This window comes from Phyllostomus hastatus, unplaced genomic scaffold (assembly GCF_019186645.2).
Source record: "Phyllostomus hastatus isolate PE091 unplaced genomic scaffold, TTU_PhHast_1.1 phas_contig_86, whole genome shotgun sequence".
In the NCBI taxonomy this organism is placed as follows: Eukaryota; Metazoa; Chordata; class Mammalia; order Chiroptera; family Phyllostomidae; genus Phyllostomus; species Phyllostomus hastatus.
This window is the reverse complement of record NW_025333977.1, coordinates 69563935-69586247: the sequence shown is the minus strand read 5'-3', so window position 1 is coordinate 69586247 and position 22313 is coordinate 69563935. Positions and strand designations below refer to the sequence as shown.

Genomic DNA, 22313 nt, shown 5'->3' with positions numbered 1-22313 from the left:
ACAGCATCCTAACCTTCATGTCAGAAGATTAGAGAGTACGCTCACTTCCTTCCAATGTGTATGCAGTTCAGTACAGATGAAATGAGGCAGAGAGAGGAGAAAGGAAGCTTCAGAAGTTGGTGGGGCCCTGAGTGCAGTACCAGGGATGTGACTTGACCCTCATGGCAGAGGGGCCATTTAAATGGGCTTTAAAGGTTCCTCAATCTCACTGGGCTCGCAGCATTATAACAATTGCTAGATTAACTTTGGTATTGATTGGCCTATTTGATCATTTGTGAGCCACGTTGCCAGAATTCTAATCACATATGGTTGCAGATCCAGGCCTGTCTTTGACCACCTTTGTGGCAGTGATCTCTAAGACCAAAGCTATCTTGAGTATTATGGACCCAAAGCCTATGGGTAGACAGTTCTCATTGAGAGTAGAGCCAATAAGCTCTGTCACTTTTGTCATGAAATTTCTCACTTGGCTACCTCCCCAATACCATATTCAACCAACTGATCTCTCTCTGCTAAGGTTATAGCACAAAAGGCAAGGTAACTTTTTGTATGTGTCTGACCCAGCCTCAGAATGAGTATGCCTTATAGTATTTTCTAATATTAAATAAGAGGCAAATTTTCATGGAAAGACGTAAATGGCAAGATGTGAAACATAAAAGCTCTAGATTCCTATAGACCTTCCATTTAGCATGTTCTTGCCAATTTTCACTGCGCATGTATGCTGTATTATTCTGGATGACTTCCTGCATGGTCCCCCTACTAACCTGAAGTTTTCTTCCTCACAATTCAATGTGATACCATGACATAAGGATAATAATAATATATAGATCTTCAATAGGGGGTTTCAATGTAATTATATTCACCAAAAAGCAGCCTTTCATACAAATATATCATGTGAGTTGGAATAATGTCTGAGAGAACCTAAGTTAAAACAATCTTTTCCATCATTGTGAGCCATGTGTGAATTGGGTTATCATTGCACAGTGAGCTACTTAGCACTCAGAGTATCAGGAAAAGGAAATAATAGTCCATATGTTCAAAACCCAGAGCCTAGTACTGGACTATCAGCTTTAAAAAAAAATGAAGGCATCTTTGGTTTTGGAATTAAACTGGGAGGGAAAAAACATTTCATTCAAGACCTTACAAAGATAGTGAGGAGTTTCTGAGAGCCAAAACAAACGAGGGGAGACCCTCATAATGATTCTCCTAGCCCCACTTTTCCCTCACTATTTTGTGATTTCAGTGTGGTGAGAGGAATGGAGGGCAAGAGGCAGACAAACAAGGGGCAGGAGAGGAGTGATGAACTGGAAGAATGAAAAAATGGAAAGATGAAAGGTGGTGACAGAGCATTTTCTAAGTCACTCAGACTTTCAAAAGTAGCACTAAAGATGGGGGACACCAGCATACCATGCCACCACCTCCAACACCAAAGCCAAGAGGCATGATTACTGTGTAAATTTTACTCAGGGAGATGTTGTGTGAGCTACGTGGTGCAAGACAAGACAAAAACATGAAAAGAACCATTGGAAATGTGAGCTGATTGCTAAGCAGACCAGTCATCCAGCCAGTGAGACCAGAACACTTGCTTTGTGCTCTGTTGGTGCAAAAGCCACCACCACAGCCTGGATGGACAGGACTGAGAGAGGAAGAGAGTGTCAGGGTGATGCCCACAGGAGGGCAAAGAAAATGGCTTAAAACCCAGGTAGATTGATTGTGGCAGAAAATAAGTTGCTAACAACTTTGTAATAGAAGCAGAATGGCTCAAGTTTATACACTTACTCATCTCATTTTGCCATCTGGAGTATGGTTAAATTTGGATTTCCCTTGTTTAATTAGCCATTAGGTTTGATGAAGAACATTTTTCAACTTGAGCAGAAAATGACTTGAAAGTAAGGTGTGTCTGCAAGACAAGGGGCAAGAGCAGGCCAGGCTGATGCATGAAACGCAAGAGTACAAGAAAATATCTACCTGAGAATGTTTCAGAAGATGTGGCTTTTGAAGTGAAGGAGGTGATGTGGCTAGCCCTGGTTTGCTTTGCGATGCTTAATTCAAAGTTCAGCAAAAGTTTAAAAGGAAATGAAGTGAAAATTGATCACTCAATACTAGAATCACTGGGAAAAATATCCTCCCCAAAAATATTTCTGCCATGGAACTTTTTAAATGTTCTACTTTTGAAAATTTGTTTCAATACTATAATTTTTTAATTCCATATTTTTCAAGTGTTTGAAATAAAGAAATCATCTTTTAAAGGGAACTCTTTGTGTCATATTCTCCAAATGCTCATTTTGTTGGTACACACTTTAAAAGACCCCAGGGCATGAAAGACAGGAACTATATTTATATGGTTAGAAGAGGTGTACAATTATAACCTCCTTTCCAGTGGACTAAAAGCTATTTCATAAAAACACTCATATATGATATCAGTGGCTTTGCAAAAACACCCAAGTAATAATAAACTGAAAAATGATTTATCATGTGCAAATACATATGCCCTTTGACATTGATATATCATTTAAACAGTAATAGCTACCTGAGAGAACTTATATTAAAATATGTTTTTGAGTTAAATCTCAATTTAATAATTTAAAAAATAAAGTTTAGAGGTTCTTGATTGAGAAATTAGTAATAGGATGATGCACATTGACCTTTCTGGGTAGAAATAATGGCAGTTAAAAAAGCTGCTCTTTTCAGCCCAGGACTACTCAGAACATATTCATAGAATTCTTGGCCCTTAAAGGTAGAAAAACCCTTAAAATTACTGTGTCAATTTTGTCCTTTTATATTATAGTTATGAAGAACAAGGCATTCCTCCCATTATGATATCTAGACGTAAACTGCTTGCCCAAGATGTTAAGAGCTAGAAGTGGATGTCAATATATTGAGACTATCATCTCACCTATTCCAAGAAAGCATATAATACAAATCCCAATATTCTTTTAGATTTTTATGATCTAATAAATAAGATCTGATTGGAACTAGAGAAATGGAACATATTGACATATCAATGTTTATAGGATGAACCTCATGCAATCAATTATGGAAATTCAGGATTTTAAGGGATCCTAGCAGATTCTCTTATCTTGAGAAAAAGCCAGAGGCCAAAGTAGTATAGATGACATCAGAAATAGAAGTTCTGTGTGTCCAGGAAAGAAGACTTATGGGTGTGAACAACTCTATTTAGAGAAATAGCTATTAAGGGTAGTACTCTCCTCTCTAATGAGGGAAGAAGAAGAGGAAGTTCATTTAAATTGCAACCAAAGGAATTTAAGCTAGATGGAAAGATCTTATTGGCAGTGAAGGTTTTATAAACCCTGGGAAAGATTCCTGAGGAGATTTTAAGATTCCCTATCTGAATATATTTAAGAGAAGAGAGATACCTATCAGCTCAGGGTGGTTGAGGTAGAAATCTGCCTGGAATTCACTTTCAGCTGAATTCTGCAAGTTCAGATTAATTCTGACAATATTCAAGATAGCAAAGACAATAAATGCTGGGCAATGGCAAGAAATGGAGCCCTATGGAAGGAAGGAAAGGAGGGAGGGAAGATGGGAGGGAGGGAGAGAGGGAGGGAGGGAAAGAGAGAAAGAGAGAGAGATTGGAAGAGAGGAAGGGAGGAAGGGAAAGGAAGAAAGGAAGGAAGGAAGGAAGGAAAAAAGAAAAGAAAGAAAGAAAAAGAGAGAAAAAGAAAGAGAAAGAAAGAAAGAAAGAAAGAAAGAAAGAAAGAAAGAGAAAGAAAGAAAGAAAGAAGAAAAGAAAGACTCACCCAAAGTAATCATTTCCTTGGAAAATCGTCATATGCTAGTTGGTTTTAAGTGGAATGTACAATTATAATACATTCTGGTTTTTATTTTCTTTTTAGCCTGGCTTCCAGTGGAAAGAGGTTTATGAAATCTCTCTGGCAGGCTATGCTCTGATGAATACTTTCTTTTTCTTCTTCTTCTTCTTTAAGCTGGTTACAATCGAATCTCTTAGACAAACCTAGACTTTAGTAGCAATACATGTGCCCTCAAAGGAGGTAACTGTGAAAGTAGAAATCTCTCCCCCAACCCCACTCCAAAGGAAAATGTTTTCCCTCCTAATTTAAACAAACAGGATGATTCTACCACTACCATCACCCTCTCCTTCCTTACCCTCACACAGAGTTCCAGCAAGTTCTCTGCAACTTGCAGAATTTCCCCTTATTTCCAGCATACAAACAACACTTGCATTCACAGTTTATACCAAAATTCTCCAGTTTGCTGTACTTCTCTGTTTATACAGCTGTGCATTTGTTTGCCCATTGTGTTCACCACATCTATTGTCGGGGGCTTTTTGTGAGCTCCTGGAGGCAAGGAGTGGAGTCTGTTTAACTTGCTCTGCACAGTACTGCGTGTGCCCATGCAGGTGGCATCACATGACTGTTCTTGACCATTTAGCATGACTGGGTGCTAAAAAAATAACAGCAACAAAAACAAAACAAAAATAACTCCATGGATTAACCAAAGCTGGAGAGAAGATTCAGTGTGTAGTCTGTCATCCCATACCCCATGGTCCTCCTATGTGCTGCCTGCCAGTGAGTGTCAGGGACCATCAGAAGTGGAGCGGTGTGGACAAGGACCCAATCAACAACCAGGAAATCTTAAAAACCAGGGCCTGAAATGCACAGAAAATAACACTGCTCTTATTTTAGAGCTTGTCCATCATCACCCTCATTTCTCTCTGTGTAAGTCCAATCTTGCTGGGGTTCTCAGTTCCAACCATCATCTGTCAGTGCCCATTGCCATAGGAAGTGGTTATATTTCAGACACCCCATGGAATACTATCAAGTTCACTGTAGTTTGGTTTTCTTATTTCTTTATATTTACAACCCAGGAGGAACAAAAGTCATTTTCATCAGAATGAATATTTCTTCCTTCCCACCAATCCACACACATGCCCCCTCAAAACTTCCTTCATACCAGTCTTCCTCACTGACCCAAGAGGTCAGAGACAAGTTGATCCTCATTTCTTAGATGGATTAAAATTTTTCAATGACTGTTCAGCCTTAAGTCTTCAGAGTTACATTAAAGGACAAAGTGATTGATGGAAACCCTCTCCTCAGGGAAAGCACAGGAAATAGCATTCCATTTAATTTAACAAATATTTTCTAGACACCAGTTGAGAACCACTCACTGTGTGCTGAGTAGACAGAAGGGAGCAAAACATAGAAAGTATTTTCAAAACGTGTGTGTGTGTGTGTATGTGTGCATGATTAGTTAACTTAAAGTTTTATTAAACTAAATATAAGAAAATTGCTTTATTGTAGAATTGTGGCAGGGATTAATATACTTAGCGCAGAGCCTGCCATATAAGACATTGCCAATAACTAATAGCTACTACTAAGTTATGGCTTAATTTAGGACAATATGTTTTTTGAGAGGGCTTTCTCTGGAACCAAATATGACCTTGACTTAGGGGTAATATAGTTTGTCTTGGACAGAGGGAAAACCATCACATTCAAGTGCAGAAAAACTATCATCTAGAACATATTTTCCCGCCAAAAATGGAGCTCAGATTCTTCTCATGTCCCAGGAGAATCTGGTTCTCATCCTACTCTTCCTATGAAGACTTTGAAGTGTTTCAGAACCTTGATCATACCCCAAAGACACGCAACACATGTTTTTTCTCCTTCCTGCTTTCTCCTACTATGGTGTAGACCATCGCTCTTCCACAAGACAAATGACTACAAAGATACACTTGAAGATTTTTAACATTTATTTCAAAGGTAAATAAAATTATTATTTCAGGGAATCATTTTATTACTTAGCTGTTACTGAATCAATATCATCAGCCTGCAGCAAGAATAATTATCTTTTAATTGTAGCTAAAACTAAGTCATATTTTACTCACCCAAGGCATTTTTTTCAACTTTCAAAACAAATTGCTTCACAAGTTATCTTAGATGAGTTATAATGTTTAATTATTCAATTACTTATTTAGTTGTATGGATAAATATATGAATAGATTATAATGCAAATGACAAGACAGTTGAAGAAAGATATCTTAATATAGGTACTTACCTAAACAAAGGAATCCACTGGTTTTATACTTTTTCACTCAATTAAAGCATAGCTCTGCAATGCTAAATATCTAGAAAACTGAAAGGAGACCTCATATTAGATACTCCATGAATATGTACCTTACAAAAACCTGGTCTTAATCTTTTTCCTGAACTGGTACTTAGAAGACCTTTGACCACACCTGGAATCACCATTAGATTCTCTGTATTTTATCCTGTCCGAAGGTTCATCAAATGGTTTCATTTGAAAAAGGTTTAATTTCACCTTCTATATTTTCTTAGCAAGGATGAGGAACTTTGGGGAAATATTTGATACATTTCTATCTATTGCAAAAGTATGGGAAGAATGCACCTGAAATAAAAATCTCAGAGGCTGTTTCCTGTCAAACATTGCCATTTAAGTTGTATGTAAGGGACTAATTTTAGATTCCAACCAGTGAAGCTGTGGCTGTCCAGCTCTCTGACATAAAGTCACAGTTTTTCAAATTTACTCACATTTTGAAGTGTTGACTAATTTCTCATTCCAACCTTTCTTATTCCAAAATAACCAAATCCAAACATTTCAGATACACTTTAGATGTTCAGATCTTTTCAGTCCTTTCCCCCTCAAATCTCAGCTTCTTTCAGCTTTGTGACTATTGACTGCTGTCATGAAACCATTACATGGATTTTATAAATAAGGGAAAATAAATGTTTGTATAACCATAATGTACCCAAAAGAAAACCAATGATTCAACTACCCATACCTCCAATGGAACAGCCTTAGATTTTGTTCCTTTTTTCTGATTTGTCAGGATTTAGTTGTTAGTTCAGAATTGCCCCTATTTTTATAGAATTCTCAATCCTAGAGTATATCTGAAACTCTGCAACCTTAAGTTTTTGAGAAAATCAGTTGAATGATTAAGGAATTCCTTCAGATGGGTGGGAAGGGGAAACTGGGTGCTCCTACCTCTTCCTGCAGCTCTCCAAACATTATTAAGCTGCACTGAAATCATATCAGATGTACTAGTCCATAGAACAATACAATCGTTTCCAGGAACCTCAAAGTACCTCACCCCATTGTCTTTTTCTAGGTTTTGGCATTTCTAAACAATCCAGATGCACAGTTCCTGTGGAAATACTGTGCCCAATTCAATAGCATTGTTGATCAATGAGTATTTGTGGTGCTGCAGACGATGTCCATGAATCACTGACGTAAATGATAGTGTCCCTTGAAAAACCTGAAATTAAGCTCTGGGATAATGTCAATTAGGTTAACAATAGGCAGTTCCTTTGTTTTACAACTTGTGTGAAAGAATAGAGTGTATCTTTCCATTGTCTTAACTCATTTGTGCATGGTTGTAGAAATTAGATGAGGCCACGCAGATATCACACTTAGTAAGAAGACCAGCCCAAAGAACATGTTTAATAAATATGCATTTCCTTTCCCTTCAAGAATCATAGAATGTGGACAGCCTGCTTTGCAGCAGAAAGTCAAAACTAGTGGGGATAGACTATGTTGAAATACACATCATATTATATATATATATATGTGTGTGTATGTGTGTGTGTGTGTGTATATATATAAACATATGTATGTTATATAATTTCTGAAATAGTATGGTACTTCTCTAAACAGCAAGTCATATTTTTCTCATGGATTTTATGAAAGTAGATTTCATTACTGTAGAATCCCATGATCATACCAGACCATTGAGGCCTAACCACTAAGGTTCCTACTTTTTAGAGTAAATGGCACCAAAAGGAACAGTTTTTTTCTTGTATTTTTATTGAGATGTAATTGACATATAAATTTACATTACTTTTAGGGATATAACACAATGAATCAATATTTATATATATTATATGTATACAAAGTCATCACCACAATAAGTCCAGTTAACATGGACCATCAAACATAGTTAAATTTTTTTCTTGTGTGACAACTTTTAAGATCTCTCTTAAAGCAACTTTCGAACACATAATACAGAATTATTAACTATAGTCAACATGCCACACATTACAAAGAAGAAAAGTTTTAAGTCCTGTCTATCCAATAGGGTAATTAAGGTATCTCCTCATCCTAGAGCCAACCTCAAAAAAAATGAAACACTGTTTTCAACACTTTCAGTACTGAAAGGGGAGTCTAGTTTCTTCTCCAGTAAATAAATCACATGTTCGACAGGAATAAAAGTATGATGGGAGGTGCACAGTCTTCATTTCAAAGCAAGGAGCCGGTGGAGTGCTCACACAGTTTTCAAAGTGTCTGATTTGACAGAGGAGTTCTCACCACACTCCTGAACTAATTTTATGGTGTTGTGATTTTGTTTGTGAGCTTTTTCTTTTTTCAGAATTGAAGCAATGTATTTAACTGTAATCAGAACCATCAAAGCTCTTAAAAATGCCCATATAATTCACAATTTCTGTGTTTTTAAATGATGTCAATGCTGGTTTTTTCTACACTACTAAGTTCTGTGTTTCAGAAGTACAAAAAGTATTACAAGGCATCCAGCAAACACTTACAAAACACCTACCAGGTGCCAATCCTAGTTCTGGTTGCAAGGGATGTTACAGGAAACAAAACAAGTTCCCTGCTCAAAGGAGGGGTGGGGAGAGAGGAAGTGTTGGTTGAGGCACACTGTACAACTACTCCTGTGGAATAAAGGGAACTAGAGATACATGAATATAAGTGGTTGAGATTAGATTGGATGGTCAAGAAAAACCTCTCTGAAGGAGTGACATGCAAGTTGAGATTTAAATAGTGAAGGGCCCGACAGTGTCCAGGGAAAGAGAATTCCAGGCAGAGGAACAGCCTAGGCCTGAAAGTGGGGACCAGCGTGATATTCTTCATAAGCAGAAGGCCAGTGCGGCTAGAGAATAGAGGACAAGGGAGAAAGGGGGCAAAATTGTAGGTAAAGTAGGAATCAGATGAGGCATGGAACCCCCTCGCAAAAAGTTTGTTTGTCCTTGTGCTATGGGGACCTATGGGATGCAAGGGGTGGAGGTCTTAAGCAGGGGAATGGTGTGATCTGATTGACTTTTTCAAAGTTTGGATCTGCTGATGGAGAGCAGAGCAAGAGTATGTGCATGTTTGTGTGCAGTTGGAACCATTGAAGAACTGTAAGTGAGAAACCTGACTCACTTATTTTTGTTTTTAATATCTCTCTGACTATGGTGTAGAGACCAAACTGTGGTAAAAAGCGGCATATAGAAGGAGCCAGAGTGGAAGAACCTTTAGTGAATTTGGGAAGGGATATGAATTTGGAAATGGAGCTCAGATGGTATCCTTTATTGTGAGAAAATAGATAATACTTATTGAGAAACTATTATGCTTATTATATACAATTGCATTTAATTTTCACTATACCCAATTGACTAGGCATTTAGGCCCATTTTCTTTATATGTAAACTGAAACTCAGAAAGATAAATCAAGTTTGGAAATATCCAGCAAAAGGAGGGGGCAGCTCCAGGATTCAGAGCCTGGTCTGTGTGATCATCAAGTCCCCGTTTTTTCTGCTCTACTATTGTGTGCCAAGGTACACACATTAGCAGATAAAATGCCTTTAAAATTGTATTTTAAGTAATCAAGTAATATTCTGTATCATAAAATATATAATTTATTTAACTACATTGATTGACATTTAGATTGTTTCTGTATTTTTTGCTTCTCGAATTAGAACTATAATAAACATTTTATATTTTACCTCATTTCTGATTACTTCCTTACCTAAATTCCTAGATTCCTAGCAAACTCAAAGAATACGATATTTTAAAAGCTCTGCATATACATTATCAAGTTATTTTCCAAAAAGTCTGTGCAATTTACACTCTTACTCAACCCAAACCAACATTAAAATATTACCTTTCTCCTTGCCAATTTGGTAGCCAAAATTGTAACCCCATTATTTAATTCACATTTTCTTTACTTGCTAATGAGATTGAACTTTTTACATGTTTATTAGACATTCTAATTTTTCTTTTGTGAATTTTATGTTCATTTAATTAGTTTTCCTATACAGTGCTAGTCATTTGTTCTTGGTGTCTGTAAGAGCCCTTTATATAGGAAAGATACTAAGAATGTTTTGTCAATTTGGGCAAACAACTTTCCAGAGTATCCTTAACATTCAGTTTTTAAAAATTTTATTGTGAAAATATTATACATAAAAAAGAATATACTCCAGTTTTCTGGCATAACAACCCACATCAATATTTAGTGGCTTAAAGCAACATGTACTTTATTTTATCTCACAGTTGTATGGGTCTTGGCTGGGAGTTTTTTCCTGCTCTTGTGAATTACTCACTCAGCAGACTGGCTGATCTAAAGGGCCCCAAATGGCTTCACTCGTGTTTGGCACCCTGGCAGGGACAGAAGGAAGGCCAGCCCTGCTGGCATCGTCAACTGAAGCACCACATGTGGATGCTCCTGCACACTGGTCTCAGGGGATTCAGACTTCCTACCTGGAGGCTCAGGGCCCCAAAGGGTAGCATTGCAGTGCATAAGGCAGCACCATCTTGGTCTTTCATGACTCATCATCGGAAGCTACGTAGTACCATCTCTTCTGTGCCCTGTTGGTAAAAGCAGTCACAGGTCTCCCAGATTCAGCAGGAGGGAACACAAGTGGGTCAAAGAATCTGCAGCCATGTTTTAAAACCTCCATATGGTATAATTTTTTAAAAAAAAACTAAGCAAATTCTCCTTCACCTTTTAATTTTGCTTATAAGATTTTATATGCAACTGGTTCTAACATATTTGTATAAATAAATGCATCCCCTTTTTCCCCTAGTTTCTTTCTAGTTAGTTTTTAAAAATTGCTTTTTAGTTAGTTTTTTAAAATTATTTTCAAAGCATTGGTCTAGAAAATCAAGGACATTATCAAATAATGTATTTGGAGGCAAGACTTTATGAACTTTAAATACTTTAGGTACTGTGTACTATGGTTTCATTCATTTAATTTAATTTTGAATCCTTCTCACCCCTAAATTTGCATCAATGACACATTTGAAAATTCATCTAAAAATTCAGATTGAACCATACATTTAATTCTGCATTTGTTCTGCAAAGGAAAACAAGAAACCTGACTAAATAGTTCTCACTTAATACTTTGCCACATTCTGGCTCATACTATCAACGCGGACCGAAATACAATCAGCTACATATTGCCTGTGTTGCTGATAGTTCCCTTCAGGTCTTGCAGTGGTGCTTGAAAGTTGAATAATCTTATTCATTTCATAAGTTGTAATTGTAGCACTCTCTCTTACAATGTTTTGAATAGCAAAGTAAAAAAATGTGTCATCACATAACAGCCAAAAAAACCTTTTAGTTAGTAATTATTTTAAAGGACATTCTTCTGGCTCATAAAGAGGAAAAAAATCCCTTATAAACATATGTGGTAAACACTCAATAAATTCTGAATGATGATGTTCATCTCATGTTCTAAAAATGGCAACTGAGATTTTTTAATTATTGTCTCCAATACTGCATTTCAGAAACTTCTCTCTTCATCTGTCTGGGTGTGGAACTCAGAAAGCTATGCAGAGAGAAGTAAATCCAGTAAGATGTGTGACACACGCCTCATAGTGATCCTCAGCATTTCCATTTACTCTGTGTATCTTTCTCCTGTTTTACTTTCACCATATCCAAGGAAAAATAAATTTTGGAAGAAGACAATGGGAAACAATCTTGAGGATTAATTGCCTTAATAAAAATTAATTGCATTAATTAATGCAATTAATCCTCAGGAGGGCAGGAGCTCTATCTATTTTTCCCAACATTTTATCTCCTACTCTAACCATTGTGCTTTGCACATAGTATTCCTCAATGAATTTTTATTGAAAAATGACTTGGGGAGAGGTGCCAAAGTATTTTTCAGCCTACGTCTGCTATCCAGGCTGAATCCAGAGATTCTTTTTCATGGAGATAGCTATGTTCATATCTGTCTCTATGACCTGTCAGTCATACCTTACAAGAAATTGGCTGGAAAAATCAAGTCCTTGAGTTCACTTACTGTCATCGAACTTTATTACTGGAGATGATTTGAGAGCCCATGTCTTTCCAGAGACAAAAGGTTCTCACACCACCTAGGTCTAACCCAAACTTAACGTCTGAATATCCACAAGTTGAGCCAAAGTTCACAACCCACTGTTTCCACCTTTGGGCCTGAGCACATGCTGCAAGGGCTCCCTCCGGAAGGCCACGTCGCGGAGCCTGGGCCTTGTGTTCTGGGGACAATCATGCTTTATAGACACTTAGCACCTAGAGGACATTAAAGTACTTCTTTATTTCACATTGAATACAGAATGCAGATAAACTCTAGGAACTATAATTTCTAATAAATACACTAGCCACAAGTGTGTATTTAAATTCAAGATAATTAAAATTAAATAAAACTACAAATTCAGCTCCACATTTGCACTAACCACACTTCACATGCTCAGTGGCCACACATGGCTGGTGGCCACCATGGTGAACAGTGCAAATACAGGGCATCCTCACTGTCACAGGAAGTTGTATTGACTAGTACTGGTCTAGAGTGTATCACTCATATAGCATTGCAGAAATTCTAAATGGGATATCCAATTCTGCAATTATTTTCTAATCAATCAAGCTTAGCTTTCAAATCTTTTTGTTTATCTAAATGTCTGAAGTTGTTCCTATTTAATCTTTTTTGAATAACAAATGTTGATAATAGTTCCTAAACAAGTTTCTATGAAATATAACAAAACGAAATAAAGTATTTCTAATCTAAAACACAGTTAAATTTCTGAAACTCAGTTTAAGTGGGAATAAGTCCCATACAGTTTGTAAAAAGCCTAAATTATGGATGAAAGTTTGAAAGTAGCTGCTTTTAGTCAGTTGGAAAGACAACAAGAAGCTGAATTATCAAAGTGTATAAAGATTCATAAAGTATCTTCAATAAAATTACACAAAAAACTCAAACAAAACCCTAAAAGTGTTTCCAGGTAAAGCCCTATCAGACCTGATTTGATAAATAACTAAGAATAATTTTTAGCTCAATCACTTGTATACAAATTGATGACAAATGTGTTGCTGGAAGAGCTCACTTTTCTAAAATAAACCGAACTTTTCTCCCTGAGGCATAACTTCCTCATAAATTTGCTTCCTCTATAGCCAATGCCCAAATCCATTCTCAGTTATCTCAAATCTGTACTAATAGCAGTTATTTTAGTGAGAACTTAGCACATCAAATAACCATGAATGGCAATAAAGATAGGCAATAAATTGTTTATTTGAACATAAACTATATATATAGTGTATATGTAAAAACAAATAAGTGTATATTTGCATATATAGAAACACTAAAAAAAATTCTCTGTCCTAATCAGCGTACAAAGATCCCTAATATTTCCTAAATGTGCATTTAAATCTTGGCAAATAATAGTGTTTTTTACTGAAGTAAAATCATTCCTATTATGTAATTTGTCTTAAGATCCAAAAACAATACACTTTGATAATTCAGCTTCTTGTTGTCTTTCCAATTGACTAAAAGCAGCTACTTTCAAACTTTTTCATCTCATGGCACACATAAACGAATTACTAAAATTCTGTGGCACACCAAGAAAACATATTTTTGTCCTATCTGGCCAAAAAAAAGGTATAATTTTGATTCATTTACACCAGACAGCTATTATTGTGTTGGCTGTTGTCATTTTTTTATTTGACAGTTTGAGGGAAAAGAGGCCAGTGTCCCTGACTAAGTAGTCAGGTATTTCATGTTTTAAACAATTTGCGGCACAGTAGTTGAAAATCGCTGAGTAAAAGTATCCTTTTTTTTCCTCCTTCAGTCGCTGTTACGGACGTGCAGCAGCATCTGGTGAAGAGACAGAAACCAGCCCCGGGCGTGCCACAGAAAGGCACGAGCTAGGACGCTGGTCCTGATTCCACAGGCAGCCACGTCTAAATGTAAGTGTGCGAAGCGATGGAGGGCTGCGCAGCGGCCTGTCCGCCTGGTCCACAGGGGAAGTGGCCACGGAAGGCGCTGGGGGAAGCCCAGGGGCGTTTGGCAGACACTGGAGGATCCAGCCTGCCTGCAGTTCCTATCTCCTATCACCATCTCCACCACTGCAACAGCCTACAGACTATTGCTGCTAATGCCAGCTTTTCAAATCCGTGACAGCAAAATACATGTGCAGAGTGTGATTCTAGCTGGTTTTTTAAGTCCAGGCATGTTGAATAGAGTCTTAAAATAATTATTTCCATAGGCCCTGACTAGGTTATCCAAGTGTTCACCAGATGCTAGCAGCTAGATTTTGCAGAGGAAAATTGCTAACTTAAGCTGCTTTTCATGATTCAGCAGAGGGTTTTAAGTAATAAAAGATCTGGAGATTTGTAAAATAAATAATTCAAGTGCAAATGGGAAAATTAAAATAATCTTATCATCTCCTAGTCATATTTATATGTGCTTTTCTACCATTATCAAATTTCTCTTAATTGGGCCATTTTTTTTCTGGCTGATATTTTATAGTTTTAAGTTATGAGTTGTAATGAAGAAATGATTCCTTTCAGATGACTGCAGTGGCGTGTACTAAATTTTCCTAAAGGAAGCCTAGGAAATATGAAACGGAGTGTGATATAACAAATACAGTTTTATTCACATGTTACTGAATACATTCACAGTGAAAAATAATAACAGTATACCAGAATCTCTTATCCCTTAATTGATCTCTCAGTAGAAGCAATTAAAGTATGAAATACATCATTAACTTTTTACTTCGATGTAAAAAAAAATACCATCCATTTCTGACAAGTAGACATTATCTCATAGTGTCCACAGCCTTCTTATGCTGATTACTATTGCCTGGTTTTAAGTGTAACTTTTGGACACACAAGTCAATATTTCCTAATATTTAATAGTACAATGACTTTTTATAGCCTATTTAATTTTATTTAGTAGTTTAAATAATGAATAGTTAAGATTCCTCAGATTTTTCTGTTCTTGCTGGAGGTGCTCTTGAACAAAACGGAAAAGCACAGCGCGAAGCCCTGCAGTTAACGCCGCACGACCACATCCGGTCTGTAACGAGTCCGTTCTGAGGTCCCAGAGAAATTCAAACATGTTAATAACTCTCCTAAGGTATCACATTTTTACTACAGGTACCACTAATTGTTTTGCCTGGATTTCATCAAGGCCAGATGTTAATCAAATACAATATTTATAATGCAAAACCATTGTATTAAAAAATATATGCTCATTTAAGCAACAGGTTAGAAAACCCAAACCTATCATACATGTTGGGGACGCTGATGAAAGAGTCAAGACTCTGGTTACAGCCCCGAGGTCAGGGTGAGGCTCTGAACCCAATCCAGTGAAACTTTGTAATCATGGCAACAACGGCAGCCCAGCTTCTGGATTCTTGGTAACAAAATCTTGCTGCCAAGGGCACTGATGGGCTCAATAAAAAATTACAATAGTAATGTTAAACTAAATCATAAAAATGCAGAAGGTGGTTATTATAAAGCAGAGGAGAGAAATTGCTTGTAAAGTTACGGTGAAAATATCAAAAATACATTTATTAGACTTTTTAAAAATTAAGCCTTGATTTCAAACTGGGGTGCAAAAGCAATAAAATGTAAAGTTTATTCAATAAAATATTTCATTCAATGGTCAACAGCAATGAAAATAACAGTTATATGTATTCGATATGGTCATCAACTTTCAGTGAAAATAAACTTGCCTCATGCTTAATTTCACACAGTATAAAACTCTAAATATTTTATGTGATTTTTAAGATCTGTGAAGAAATTCATTTGCAATGAATGTAGAAAATGGCTCAGAAAATTTAAATATGAAAACCATGATAGAGTTACAGTTAGGAAAAACAGAGATGGGCCGTGATAACTCATCTTCTGTGTGCCCTCCAAAGAGTAAAGGATGGGGCTTTTAAAATTTTTTTTGAATAATCTAGAATTTCCTTTCTGATTATCTTTTTACTTCCTGAAAATATGGATTCCTGAATCACATAACATATACATTTTGGTAGGCATAGCCTATATTTTCTTCAAGTTAAATAAATATCTCTTAGTGACGATCACCATAGAAACAAACTCCTTTTACTCATCAAAATATCTAATGTGCCCTATACATTAAGCATAAATGTATACAGTAAGCACAAATATAGATTGAACTATGTTATTCTCACTTTCTGTTCAAGATTAACGCATCTCTTGGATTCACACTAGAAAGGTGGTATCTCATACATGGGAATTAATGAACTACATCTGTAACCAAAAATAATCCATGGAAAACCTGCTGAGTTGATCCATATCTGTTTTATTAATCAAACCCACTGCGGAAGGGCTTTCTTGTGGTTGTACCATATTTTGGAGATAAATAGAGTAGGGAAACCATAGTCCAATTTAGAAGTTGTTTGAAACTTTGAAGAATGTGAGGTTTTATGTTATATGACAGCAATAAAGTCCAATCCTTGATAGTTGTAGTTCTGATATATAGGTATATAAATACCCTGTATGTGTAGTTTTACTGTAGAATATTATAACAGTGGCCAAGAGACCCAAACTATTCAATATGGAATTTACTCTTCACTGCCACTCTCTTCCTTCATTTTCTTTTTATAAAAAGCATTTGGGGTTTGGGAGGCAGGTTGGGGGTTTTTTTGTTGTTGTTTGTTGTTTTTTTTTTTTGCTTTTTAATTTTTTTAAGCCAGCTTGGCATGAACAGGCTTTAGTTGAAGCAGATGGCTGGAAGTCAGAAGCCCCAGATTCTATCCTTGATTCTCCTACCAACTTGGAATGTGGCCTCAGGCAAGTCATGACAGTAAATCTACAAAAAAAGGGTAATAATGCCTTACATGTGTATGGTGCTTTTATGATCTAAAAGAGCACTTTCACATATAATATCTTATTTAATCTTTCCTGCAGTCTCCTATGAGGAGTATGGCAGTTATTAACAAGCTCCATTATACAGAGTAGGAATTTGAGACCCAGAGAAACTAAATCACTTGTTCACAGCCACGTCAATATGAAATGTCAGAGCCAGGAACAGACATATGTTATGATTCCAAGTTAGTCTTTGTCTTTTTTTCTCTGCACCACACTGCTGCCCTCTGGTGCCTTGACAGTGGGAATGACTAGAGCTGTGCTGTCCAATATGGTAGTGGAGGGTCCCAAGTGGTGACAGAGCCCTTGAAATGTGGCTCATGTGCTGAGATGAACTGTGAGGATAGAATCCAAGCAGGATCTCTAAGACTTTGAATGAAAAGGACATGAAATGTCTCATTAATATTTTATATCATTTGCATGTTAAAATATGCAAACTTCAGGCATCTTGAGTTAAATGAAATATATTATTAAAATTAATTCCACTTGTTTCCTTTAACTTTTTAAATCTGGCCACTGGAAAATAGGAAGTCACATGTGTGGCTTACACTGATTCTACTGGACAGTGCTGGACTAGAGGATTCCATTGTTCGCAGCCCACTGACGGGTTTCACAGCACAGGACCTATTTGTGCACCTGTCTTGATGTGTCTGAGACAGATTTCCAAAGACCCTGTCAAACACAGAGCAGTGTACATTAGCAGCAGTAATTCAGTCATTCTCACACATTTGCCACATCCGGAGGAAATCTCAGACTTCATTCATCAATGCCTCAAATTGCTCGTTCACTGAAAGGGGTCATGTTGTACTTGTCAAATGCTTTGGCTTACAGTAAAAGCACCATGGAAAGGACTATAAATTATATTTATGGCTCTGTAGCACACTTTGTTTTAAAATAAGTCCCACTACACATTATGAATGAATGAGATGTTAGACTATTAGGTAATATAGGCAATTTGAAATAATAGTTATATATAAATTTATTATAAAATATAGCATATTTTATTTCCCCTACCAACTCTTTAGTATACTTTATGTGTAATTCCTAAAGAAGTACTTTATTCTTGTTATGGAAAATCTAAGTGAAAATCCTTAGAAAAAAATGGGTTCTTTTTAAGAAGAAAAAAATAGTAACAAATACCCCAGATCACTAAAAGCTAGTATCTATTTAGCATTTACTATCTGAGCCTAAGCACTATGCAAACAAGTAGGCCAACTTATCTTATTTAAAGCCTTAACAACAGGGAGCAGAACCGAAGCTCTTAACCATCATTGTCTCCTACATCAATGCTGTTTGAGATCAGAATGCAACCTATCATGGCAGTAATAGAATATTTGGAACTGTTTTGTTTCTTTCACTTCAACTACACAAGTGTTCACCTAGCAAATACAGCGGACCGGGAACAGTTGCAGACACAAAAGGAATATCAGACAGCAAGACCAGAGCTCTGCCCTGTAAGAGTGCACTTATCAGTAGGCTTGTGAATATGGTTTTGAACAATGCATCTTTATAAACAAGGCTATATGAAGGAGTTACTCTTCACTTTCTCAAAGGTTTCATGTTACAATAGAATTCTTTTATAGCATCATTCCCCAGCATGTTAAAGTTACCCATTGTTTATAGAGCAAAAGTCTCAACACACACACTACTACTACTACTACAAAAATATGTATGTATTCATGTAGTATGAATTTCAGAGGCTTCCTCTTCTCTGTATATTATATCCAGTTGGAGGAAAGTGGACTGCAGTTACCTTAAATCTTTTCTGCAAAAAATGAGGGATGAAAACCAACAAACAAAAAGGGGACCTAAATCAGAATGACACTGAAAATCACAAAATAGTGAAGGGTTTTGTAAATTTCTGTACATTAATATTATCTTTGAAGATAGAGATTAAACTTGTGTATATAAACTATTTTTAAAAGAAGATTTAACATTATAACATGTAATTTGTTGCCAATTTCTTAATGTTCATGCTTACCTAAAATAAAATAAAAAGAAAAATATTAACAATAGCTGACTTCAGTTGGCAGAATTTTAGATATTTCTACGTCATTATTTATACTTTTCTGTAATAATTCCAGAATAAACATGCATTGCTTTTGTAATAAGTAAAAAGAAAATTATCCTAATCAACTCTAAAATTGTTTGCAAATGAGAAAGGCAAAGATCATCTGGGGGGAGTAAAATGCAAATTTTGTTCTCTATCATAAATTTTTAAAATAACAGTATTTTTATAGGTTCTTCTTTTCAGGAGCTATTGACCTTTGATTCAAGATAAATCAACCTCTACTATTCAAGGTCTCTAGATAAGGAAGGTGAAACTTAGATTATTGGTTTTCTTAGATTTTCTTAAGAAAGCAGTTTTACCCTCAGGTGTAAACATGAAAGTAAAAATCAAGGTTGTAACATGAGCTCTTAAAGCCCAGTTACCACTGGAGCAATGAGAAAAGCAGAGCAGTATGTAAAGTGCACCTACCTTAAAACAAACCTAGGCATCAATCATATCTAATGGAGTCTGCTTAAAACTGGCCTTAGTCTTCGCCTCTGAGATGTGTACAATTTCACGTCGGAATATATCATATAATAACATCTTTGAGCTGGGTTGAGTCTTAGTGATCCTAAAAAGTAAACTATAGAGCTTTTTTAGGCATCCCACTTAAAAATGCATGGAGAAACATTTCATCTGATAACTTCTTTTATGGAAACAACACTAGCATTTGGCTGTAAAGTCAGCTTAGAAGTGAGTTATTTATGCCATTCGGTCATTAAATCATAAAGCCACAGACTGTCAGAGCTGATGGGGGCTTTCTAAATTATCTCATCCACTACTGACATTTTTCAGACGAGAAAATTAAGGAACAGAAAAGTTATTTTTCCAGGAATTCTGGAAGCTTCCCTAGGAAAGGGCTAGGTATCTCAAATCCTATCAGAACTATAATTTGAATTTTAATTTGGTTCTGAATACTGCTGTGCAAGGAAGAAATATACTAATATTGACTGATATTCATACAGTATATGAAGAGCACATTCATAGTGAATGTGTATGAAGTAAATATCAAAAATATAACAAAGCCCATGATTTCAGACCAGATGACTCGCTCATTACTCAGCTTCCTTCCTTCAGTGAACCGAATAATTGAAAGGAGCTTTCCTCGCCACTTTTCACACACAGCCATCAGGAGGGCTTGTTAAACACTGGTTCCACATTTTTAACAAGTTCCCAGGTATACTGGGGTTGGAGGAGCCACACTTCCAGAACCATTGGTTAATCTTAACACAGGACTGGAGCCCTCTGGCCACCTGACATCAGCATGCTTGATACGCAAATTCACGATAAAAGGTAGTCAGGTAAAACCCAGGGTTCTGCAGGACTGCCCTCAGCAGAATTGGGCGCATGTGGGTGAGTCCCAAGAGCAGCCACAGAAGACTAACTTTGCTGACCTGCAGACCATAACAGTTTTGTTTAAAGGTCACTTTGTGGGGAAGGGATAGCCTGAATTCACCAAGCTCAGCTACAACCTGTGGCAGCTGAAGTCCCAATGGATCACAATTGCCATCTAGTGACAGATTTGAGTTACTGCACTAGAGATTACAGAATGAAATGATGCTTTCATTTGGAAACATTTTTTTACAAAACTACTTTCAAGATGAGAATTCTTGAGTAAGCTCTAATATATTCTAGTCTTATGTGCATTGATGTCTAAGTACTATACAAATAAATGCATATATGTCACTTTCTAGGCACTGTTCTAATACTTCATATATGGTCACTTAGTCACAGCAACCCAATAAAATAGATACAATTATTATCCCCATTTCACAGACACGAAATATAACTACAAATATACAAAGAAGCTAAGAAACACACCTGAGGTTTCCCAGCCAATAAATTGGTAGAGCTAAAATTGAACCCAGACAGCTCCTGAAGAGATATTACTCCAATCAGCCTCTTACATCAGAATCTAAAATAGTTGATGAAACATGAAAGACAAATACCATATGATCTAACGTATATGTGGAATCTAATGAACAAAATAAACTAGCCAGTGAAATAGAATCAGAGGTCTAGAAACATGGAACAGACTGACAGCTGTAAGAGGGCAGTGGAAGGCGGGGACTGATTAAAAGAAAGTGAAGTAATTAGTCAAAACATATACATGTGACCCATGGACATGGACAACAGTGTGGGGTCACCTGAGGGAAGGGTAGCTGGGTGGAGGAGGACAAAGTGGGAGAAACTGGGACGACTATGGTAGCATAAACAATAAAATCTTTTTTAAAAATAAAAATTGCCCTGGCTGGTGTGGCTCAGTGGATTGAGTGCCGGCCTGCAAACCAAAGGGTCACCAGTTCAATTCCCAGGTAGAGCACATGCTTGGGTTGCGGACCAGGTCCCCAGTCAGGGGCAACCACACATTGATGTTTCTCTCCTTCTCTTCCCCTCTCTCTAAAAATAAATAAATAAAATCGTTAAAAAGAAATAATTAATTAACTAATTAAATGGTTACTGAAATAACTGACACCTGTGAACAGTCATCAGTTCCAAGAATGGGTCTGAAAAATGTTATGAAATACAAACTAAAGCAATTAATCTTCTCTGACTCTTCCAAGTGACGTCAACCCATGTGCAATAAGGAGATGTTTCTACCTGCACACAAAGACCATGATGAAACAAAAGGAATGCTAGCTTGTAATCAACTTCCAACTTGCTGTGTAACCTTGGACAAGTTGCTTAACCTCTCTGGGCTCTACTTTCTTCATCTATAAAGTAGAAAAACTGAAAATGTAGTTTACAGGGTTTCGGAGTTCCTTAGAGCCAGACTGAATTTCAGAGTAACTGCTCAAGTTACCCAGTGACTGTGGTCACAACAGCACAGAGGGAGACAATGGGCTGTGACCATGTGGCTTTTCCTCAAATGTCCTGCAATGTGGGAAAGAAGCTAGGGGAACAGGGTTTTTTTTCTACTTTAGTTTATTTTTTATCTTTAAATCATTTTTTATTTTTTTATTCCAGTTGACATACAATATTATATTAGTTTCAGGTGCACACCTGAGTGATTAAACATTATATAACTTACTAAGTGACCAGCTGGATAAATCTCCTACCCATCTGACACCATACATAGTTACTAGAATATTATTGACTATATTCCATATGCTGTATGTTACATCCCTGTGACTATTCTGTAACAACCAGTTTTTAATTCTTAATACCTTCACCTTTTCATCCACCCCCACAAACCCCTCCCACCTTCAGAATGTTCTCCTTATCTATGAGTCTATTTCTGTTCTGCTTGTTTGTTTACTTTCTGTTTTAGATTCAGTTATTGATAGATATTCATACATTGCCATTTTATTGTTCATATTTTTTTCTTCCTTTTCTTAAAAAAGACTCTTTAACATTTCAAGTAATACTAAAACAAAACTTTGGTGGTGATGAACT

At 36.5% G+C, this 22313-nt stretch overlaps 1 protein-coding gene across 3 annotated transcripts in view; it reads left to right on the top strand.

Annotated features, from left to right (window-relative positions):
* COL8A1 (collagen type VIII alpha 1 chain) overlaps nucleotides 1–22313 on the top strand; it is a 158235-nt gene that overhangs the window by 83391 nt on the left and 52531 nt on the right. For all 3 annotated transcript variants that reach the window (XM_045851956.1, XM_045851954.1, XM_045851955.1), the window contains one exon: nucleotides 13816–13933. The gene's annotated coding sequence lies outside the window, so the exon portion shown is untranslated. The remainder of the gene's footprint in view (nucleotides 1–13815; nucleotides 13934–22313) is intronic.